Below are 8,957 nucleotides of genomic sequence, written 5' to 3'. Positions count from 1 at the left end.
AAGCATACAAATGTTTGCATGATAGGTATGTAGCTATATAAACAAAGCCTAAAATATTTTATGAACTCTCAAGAAATGACAACTACAATACATGAGTTATTGTGAAAGTAATTGCTAGAAGCTTCTAGTTTGGAAATTCATTGGAGTGAGGAAATGTAGCACCTGTGCTACGATCTGTTCCACAAATTGGGCGAAGGCCTAGAGATTGAAATAAAGAGACAAGACAGTGGGTCACTTGTTCAATGGCAATGTTGGAATGCCGAATGCTGTATTGAGGGCGAAGGAATGGGCTTAATACTGACTTACAGCACAGTGGAAAATAACAGTATTTTTAGGCTTAGCTCCTCCCCATGAGGTGTGTGTTATCAAAACAGGAAGAGTACTAACAACAGCTTTGGGGCAAGGAATTCTGGCCAACAGCTTCAGGTTTGCTCAAGGTGCCACGGGGGTCCATGCAGGGACCCTATAGGCCCCCCCTTTCTTTTAATATAAACTAACACCTGTCTTAGGTGGCAGAGGATGTCAGCATAATTCCTTACCCATCATTGGAGAGGTCACCCAGGCCTGTAACCCCCCTGTCTTAGGTTGGATATTTGCCCCCTTCTGCCTTACCCATCTCTGGTGAATAATTTGACAGCCACATGTGGGCAGAGGCATTTTCTCTTGAGCCAAAGACAGTAGAATCTTGGTGAAGGCCCATTGAACCTTCTTTTTGGCTGCTACAATCACAGTCCCTCCCCACATAGCGAATCAGATGCTCAGGCACCCAAACAGAGTTATCTCCATCTTATGGAAAGACACAAACTGACCCTCCGGCCCATACTAGAACTGGGTTGGGGCCACACCATTGTCCAGTGGTGACATTCTTCCATGTAACTGAGCCATAGTCAGATGACCGAGGGCGCCAATGCCTGTCAGCTACAGATCGAGCAGCACCATCAATAGTTAAAAGATTTAAAATATAAAGGACAAGAAAAAGGTGATTATGAGGAGACCCTGTAAATTCCCCATTTTGTTTTATGAAGATAGGCTTTAATTGTGCAAAGTGAATGCTCTACCATGGTCTGACCCTGAGGATTGTAAGGGATACCCATCTTATGTAAGATAAATTTTTTTTTTTTTTTGCAAAAAGAGTTGAAACCCTGACAGTATAAGCAGGGCCATTATCAGTTTTTGTCTGGGCATTCTCATATAACCAAAGGCTCGTAAACAATGGCTCTTAACATCCTTAAGCCTTTCTCCAGTATGGGCAGAGGCAAATATGAGATGAGAATGCGTATCCACAGATACATTAACAAATTGTAGTCGACCAAAGGAAGGAACATGGGTAACATCCTTCTGACAGATATCATTAGGTGTGACACCACGGGGGTTAACTCCAAGGTGTGGAACAGGTAAGAACTCTATACATAGGGAACGATTCTTAACTATATTAATATCTTGGTCTCTAGTAATTTAAAATGGAATTTAAGTGACCCTGCATTAAGGTGGAAGGTTGTATGAGCTTTGCAGGCTGCTTCATAACCGGACTCTCTCATCATCATGATGGCACTATCTGTTTTAGAATTAAAATCGGCAATGGCATTTCCTTGACGTAAAAAGGCCGGGAAAATCAGAATGAGCTCAGATATGTCCTACAAAAATTGGATGAGAGTGTAAGAAGTACGGTTTTTCCGCCTGCCGCCTGGTCTTGTCCTGCCACCACGCCGGCCCCAAATAACACACAGAGACTCTGTATTTGATATTATACTGTTGGCCAGTTACTACTTTCTTATCGGCTAGCTCTGTCTTAAGTATTAACCCATTTGTGTTAATCTATGTATTTCCACATGGTCTTCTTACCCGGAGCCGGCTGCCGCGTACTGCTCTCTCCAGACTCTCCATCTTGGCTCCTGCTCCTATTTCCTATTTCCTCCTTGTCTCCTAGTCCTGCCTATCTTGCTTTCCTATTGGCCAACAGTGCTTTATTATTAACCAGTATGAGAAACATATATACATAATGGCATCTCCCATCATGAGAGCACCTCCATAGTAGGCTTTGTATGGCTAGTAAGTGTTCCTGTACACGAGAGACCAGATCTATATAAACAGCAGTTTCTAAGGGGGCCAATATACGATACACATATTTAGTGTCAGTGTATAAGTTAAACGGCTCATCAGAAAAATGTTGAAGGGCTAATTTGTACTGCAGTAAGTTCAGCAACTTGTGCATATTTCACTTTAAGTGTAGAGCATTTAATAATGGGAAAGGAAACAACTAGTACACAACCATTTGAGGAGCAGTCTGTAAATACATTGTGGGCCCCCTTCAAAGGATTTTGGGAAATAATCTTGGAGAAACACACAGGGTGATTAAAAAAAAAGAGCTAATTTATTGGAAGGAAAATTACTATCAAAGTGACAGGGTGTGAAACACAAGAAATGTGCCCAATCCTCATCAAACTGTTGAAAACATTGCATCTGTTGTTGAGTATAGGGAGTAACAATTACATCTGGGATCTTGCCAAAACTTGAAGACTTATTTTGTATTTTGTATGCCTTTTGAATAATAGAAAGCATTGCCTGGGGATAAGATCTAACTGTCTTTCCTGGGGATACATTTTTATGCACCCATAATATGGGACCAGTTTGCCAAAACACCGCGGTAGGGGAATACGCTGAAGCAAAAACTAATAACAGCAAGTTTTGAGAATAGTCAATATAATTTAAATGTACAGATTGGAAGCATTTTTGCACAAGTTGTATGTATTCTCAAGCAGCAGGTGTTAAGGTGCGTAGAGAAGTGGGATCAGAATTTCCTTGTAAAATATAAAATAAGGGTCTAAGCTGCCCAGTGGTTAGGGCCAAACTAGATCAAACCCAATTTATATCTCCCAGTAATTTTTGAAAATCATTAAGAGTGGTCAGTCTATCCAGCCTTAAATTAATTGTTTGAGGATGGATACCAGAATATAACAATTGATGACCCAGGTATTGATAGGGAAATTCTTGTTGCACCTTTTCCGGGGCTATTCTTAAGCCAGCTAGTTGAAGATTATGTTGCAACTCCCCAAAAGCCTCATTCACTTCCTTAGTATATGGGCCGGCTAAAAGAATATCATCCATATAATGTATAATATACAGAGATTGAAATTTCTCCCTAGTAGGGGCAATGGCCAAAGATACATAAATTTGACAAATAGTGGGACTATTGGACATTCCTTGAGGCAACACCACCCATTGATATCTCTTATAGGGCTCTTTAAAATTGGTAGAATTGGTAGAAAAAATGCAAATTGCCCACTATTCTGAGGATGCAAGGTAATAAAAAAACAATCTTTTAGGTTTATAACTAATAAATGATAGCCTTGAGGAATAACTACAGGGGCAGGTAAGCTAGTTGTGTGGCTCCCATAATTTGCATATAATTATTAACAGCTAGGAGATCTTGTAGTAGTCTCCATTTTCCAGATTTTTTTCTTTATAACAAAAATTGGCATACTCCATGAGAAAGTGGAAGGAACAATGTGTCCTGCCTCCAATTGTCCCTTTAGAAGTTGACGTGCAGCCTGTAATTTCTCAATAGATAAGGGCCATTGCTCCACCCATACTGGGTTATCAGTTTTCCAGATAATAGGAACGGGAACAGGCTGCACAGCAATAGCCCCTAGGGAAAATTTCCCAACCCAGAGCTATCTCTGGTTCTTTTGATAATTAAATTTTTGGATGCAACAGACTGAGGGTCACAGTGGAGGAATTTACCCAGTCCTCTTCCTTGTACATAATCTTGGTCAGGCAGCATGTTTTTTTTTTAACAGACTCAGTAATAAGGACCATTCCCATGTCCTGAAGCGCATATCTTCTGTAAGGAGTACGGTTTTTCCTCCCACTGCCCGTCTTGGTACCAGTCGGTAGAGCATGGGACTCTGAATCCCAGGGTCGTGGGTTCGAGCCCCACATTGGGCACCAACTGTAAGGAATAGGGTTTTTCCGCCTGCCGCCTGGCCTGGTCCTGCCGCCATGCCAGCCCCAAGTAACACACCGAGACTGAGGAATTTATCCAGTCCTCTTCCTTGTACATAATCTTGGTCAGGCAGCATGTTTTTTTTTTTTTTTTTTTTTTTTTTTTTTAACAGACTCAGTAGTAAAGACCACTCCCATGGCCTGAAGTGCATATCTTCCCCAAAGATTAACAGGGATATAACTTAACACAAAAGACCTGTATGTTCTTCATCATCTGACCATTTAAGAAGCTGAGTATCACATTCTGGAGTCACAGCAGTACACACTCCTCTACTAAAGCCTATCGAATCATCCATACAGATTCCTTTGGCTCTCAGGCCATATTGGCTTTGGCCATTTCCCACTGACTGGCTCTGGAGGCCAGCTGTGGGAGGCACAGACTGCCAGCCCTTCCAAGTAACACAGTCAAATAGTACATTTTGTTAGGATTTATACATTCATAATCACACTTCATAAATACATTTGTGTAGCCACACCATACATACAGAACATACATACATACATACAAGATGGCATTTGTGCTCATAAGCTTTAGAAATTCTTTGTTTTAATTCTGCTTCCAAATTATCTTTTTCATCAGTTACAGTAGAACTATCATCTCCTAGTTGAGATCCCTCTTGTTCTGATAGATTTCACAGATTCTAAATGTCATAGTTCCTCAAAAGTCCTAATCATCTCTGCCATTTTTTTTTTTCATTTACTTTATGGCAATGAATTCTTTAGCTGTCTTGTTTTAATTTGGGTGTGCTTCCTTTTCAGCAGGGCCACTAATTGCCCACTGAGCATTTCCTTAGAGTTACTAGCACCCATCCTTCAATACACCCTCATTCACTTACTTTGCTGGCCAGCCTTTCTTTCCTGATCTCAGTGGGACCTCCACTTGTTGTGCCTGGGCTAAGATCTGTTCCATAAATTGGGCGAAGGCCTAGAGATTGAAAGAAAGAGAGTCAATGGCAATGTTGGAATGCCAAATGCTGAAGGCCGTTTATTGAGGGGATGGAGGCTTAATATTGACTTACAGCACAGTAGATAATAACAGTATTTTTAGGCTTAGCTCCTCTCCACAAGGTATGTGTTGTCATGAGGTGTGTGTTATCAAAATGGGAAGAGTACCAACAACAGCTTTGGGGCAAGGAGTTCTGGCCAACATCTTCAGGCTTGCTCAAGATGCCTCAGGGTCCATGCAGGACCCTACAAGGAAAGAAACCTGCATTTTATAAACCTGTATGGTTCTAGCTACTTGTACGATTTCATGATTCAAAGTTCATTTAAAAATAATCCTAACTACAATTACCTATATAGATGCTATAAATAACCCAAGTACAAAATAGAAATTAGTCTCTGATGAGCAGAACAGGGAAAGGCCTGTCTCAACTCCCTGCCCCTTCAAATCAATCAATCAATCAATCAATCAATCAATCAATGAATCAATCAAGAGCTAGGGGTAGAGTGCTGACCCAGTAATAAAAAGATAAAAAAAAAAAAAACAATTAAACAACAAAAAAAGTATTAAAAGACCTTGAAGGGTTGGTTGGCATATGAGGTTTTTATGACACTGAAAGGATGAAAAAATACAGCCTAACTCTCCAATGACCACAGAAAACTAGAAGTCTAAAAAAGCCCTAAATACCTTAAATTCCAGACCCTGTCCCCTGGCAATAAGTAGGAAAAAGGTCACATTCTTTGCTGTTTACAAAAGGACCTGTGAGTATGTGAGTACAGGAAATGAGCTTTGTTACCCCACTACTCAGGAGCCCGCACAAATGCAGACCTCCAGGGTTATAGAAAACTGATTGGTCTATAAAGCTTGGATGGTTTAAATTGATTGGTCTGCACTGCGCAGGCTCTGGATGCTATGACATGATTGGTTTAAGATGTGCAGGCTTTGTTGTAACCCTATAAAAGCTGTCTCAATTCTATACTCAGGGTCCTCAGTGCTCTACCCCCTGCGTGGCGCATGACTATGGACCCCAGTACACTTGGAATATAAAAGACCTCATGCTTTTACATCAAGACCACTTCTCATGTATGATTTGGGGTGTCGCCTTTCCTGAGTGGGAGCGTGAAATTGCATGCTCTGCGGGTCTTTCAACACCTGACACAAAAGAGGTCCAGAAGCCACAGTGAGGCTGAAGCCTGAGATGTAGCATTCAAAACACTAGCTGCCAGGCTGGGAAGCCAAGCTCATGTGGAATATCCAGTTCCTGGCTAGCCTAGATTCTACAGGTGACAGAGTGAGACTCTCAAAATAAAAAAGAAGCTGGCCCGATAGCTCACCAGGTAGAGGCTCTTGCTGCCAAGCCTGACAACCTGAGTTTGATCCCTACAACCCACATGGTGAAAGGAGAGAACAGACTCCCCAAATTGTCCTCTAACCTTCACATACATACCTGGGTGCATATAAACACGTACACAATAAAATGTTACAAGAATATTTTTTTTTAAAAACTACACACAACAAAACCCCAAATAAACATTCCACAAGTATTTCTCCCACAGCCCTTACCATCCTCAACCTTATCTGAAGGTGCCCAGCTAGAAAGTGAAGGAACCATAATTTGCTTGTGTACCAGTTTTTTCCTTTAGACCTTATGGCCTCCCATGAACTCTTGTCTACCTTTTGCTTTAAAGCATGGTAGTAACAATGGGACATGATACCCTGAACAAGGCTTTTCTCCTGTGCACTATATAGGAAAGATTAGGAGCACTGTGCTGTGAGATTAAGTTTTAGATCAAATAATATTAATCACTGATTTAGAACAATTAAAATCAAACTGTGTGACAGGAGTGGATGGTGAGAAGACTGAGGCCTGAAGCCATGCCAGTGGGTTACAACAGTTATTGGGTGATGGGTACAAAGGGTTAAGTGTGCTACATCTGCTTGTGGCAAGTCACCATTCACAGTGAGCTCTGGCACATGCACAGGAGCCATGGTCAGCTGAACAGAAACAATAAGGATTTGAGAGAAAGCATGGGATGGCAAAGGTCGTGACTACAGCTTGTGCCACAGTTTGAGACTGCCACTGAACTGTTGAACAATGTACCTGTTTTAATACAGGTGGGTAGATACTTTTCTTCTGTAGCACAAGTTTGAGAGGCAACTTAAGATCCCATTAAGAAGAAGAAGAAAAAAAAAAATCTAAAAGTCTGGGAATGCCTGAAAAAGAATTCCAGCTAAGAACTTTGAGAAGGAAAAGAGAGACACTAGATTAATAGTTTTGTTTACCTCTGATACCTCCTAAACAAATGCCATTCTTTTGAAAATAGTTCTACAAATTAAGCTCCCATGAGTCTTTTATACTATTATTCTTGCCCACCCTTCCTCCTTTATAGAATTGTAATGGAATTTGTGTTCAGGTTGAAGTTAATTTGCAAGCTTTTTAATCCTTTTAGAATTTGCCTAAGGCAAACCCGATTTAAGTTCCCCCTTTTTGCTGCTTTCTCTGCTAACCAGTGAGGATTTAATGATTGGCTATAAGATTCAGGAAAAGAAATTTCAAACTTTCTTATATATATTTTAAGAGAAGAAAAGCAGTGTTTAAAAGAAGTCCTAGTGTTTCAATGCTTTTGTGTGTGTGTGTGTGTGTGTGTGTGTGTGTGTGTGTGTGTGTGTGTGTGTGTGTGACTCAAGGAATATCTCTGGGGAGCATTGCAGACAGTCCTTGCTCCTTTTGTGTCAGGGGTGGTCATGTGGGGACCACAGGGTAGCTTTGTCACAGTCACAGTGAAGGAGGGTATGCTATCTGCTGCTGGAATTGCTAATTCAGACTGCTTTTCTGTTTGCTATTCCTGAAACTCTGGGCAAACCTGAGTCCTCTGAGCCTCTGTCTTTCCTGTTCATTGGGTGCCCTCATTTACCCTACCTGCAAGAGCTGAGTTCAGGAAATAATTCCACAGGAAAGACCTTTGTGAAATTGTTGTTAAAATTCCTTTCCTGGGGGAGATGTAAGCAACATCTAACCCTCTCCCCAAGGTACCAAGGACAGACAAACCAAGATATAATTCCACTAAATTTCACCTTGGGGGAAACAATGAGATTCTTATACTTACAGAGCCATGGGTGAGGGATTACAGGTTGAAGCAGCTATGTGGAAGGTTTGTATCCAGCATGGATGATGATTCCCACATGGCTACCTAGTTCTTCCCAGCCTATATACTCTGGCCCCTTCCCCCAGACTATGAGCAATTACAACAGAATTGCATATGTAACTGGTTGGGAGGAGAGAGAGGCTGAATGCTTGGGTCCAGTCCTATGGCCCTACTTACTCTTCCCTTCTATGACAAGAGTGTCAGTATTCAACAAGAAATGCTGTGGTGGTCTTTTGTGAGCAGACCCAGCTGAACTACTGAAGATGGCCACACTTTGCCTGGGAAGACAATGCTGCAGAACAGAACTGACTTTTGCTTAAGTCCATTGTATTCCGTATGCTAGTATTCTATACCCTATTATTTCAGGTCAGAACCTCACAGAAAAGGCTCCCCATGGGCAAATGTGCACTTTGACAGGCAACTGTCCTGCAAAACTAGCATATGCTTATTGTTCATAATTTAGGTTCCTTATGTTTGCTAAGCTTATTATTAATCCTCATTTTTAACTAGATAGTTTCTCTGCAAGTGGTTTAGGCTGAGTAGAGTCCCCTCCCAATATAATCTACTTCAGACTCTCTAAACATGAGCCTGAATCATATAACTAATTTTAGACTTTTAATTTCAGTATGGGTTTCATTAGTTTGGATAAGAACAGAGTAGAGGAAATGTAATGATTCTAAGTATGTTACTTTCTTAATTAATACTGGAAGTCATATAATTTTATTTTAGGCATACTTCACAAGTCTGTAGTACAAACTTATTGAAAAGTTTATGCTTGTTTTGCTTATATGCAGTACAATTTTACCCTTGAACTGAATACAATTGGAACACAAACCTTGCTCTGTGTTTTTAATACTCCTCCTTGC

At 40.9% G+C, this 8,957-nt stretch overlaps 1 non-coding gene across 1 annotated transcript; it reads left to right on the top strand.

Annotated features, from left to right (window-relative positions):
- Positions 1 to 3,870: 3,870 nt before the first annotated feature.
- On the top strand, positions 3,871 to 3,945 carry Trnaq-cug (transfer RNA glutamine (anticodon CUG)). The gene has a single exon. It is a non-coding gene; the product is annotated as a tRNA-Gln (tRNA).
- The last annotated feature ends 5,012 nt before the right edge of the window (positions 3,946 to 8,957 follow it).

Source organism: Phodopus roborovskii, unplaced genomic scaffold (assembly GCF_943737965.1).
Source record: "Phodopus roborovskii unplaced genomic scaffold, PHOROB, whole genome shotgun sequence".
Classification (NCBI taxonomy): Eukaryota; Metazoa; Chordata; class Mammalia; order Rodentia; family Cricetidae; genus Phodopus; species Phodopus roborovskii.
Note: the sequence above shows the minus strand (reverse complement) of the source record. Positions and strands in the feature narration are given on the sequence as shown.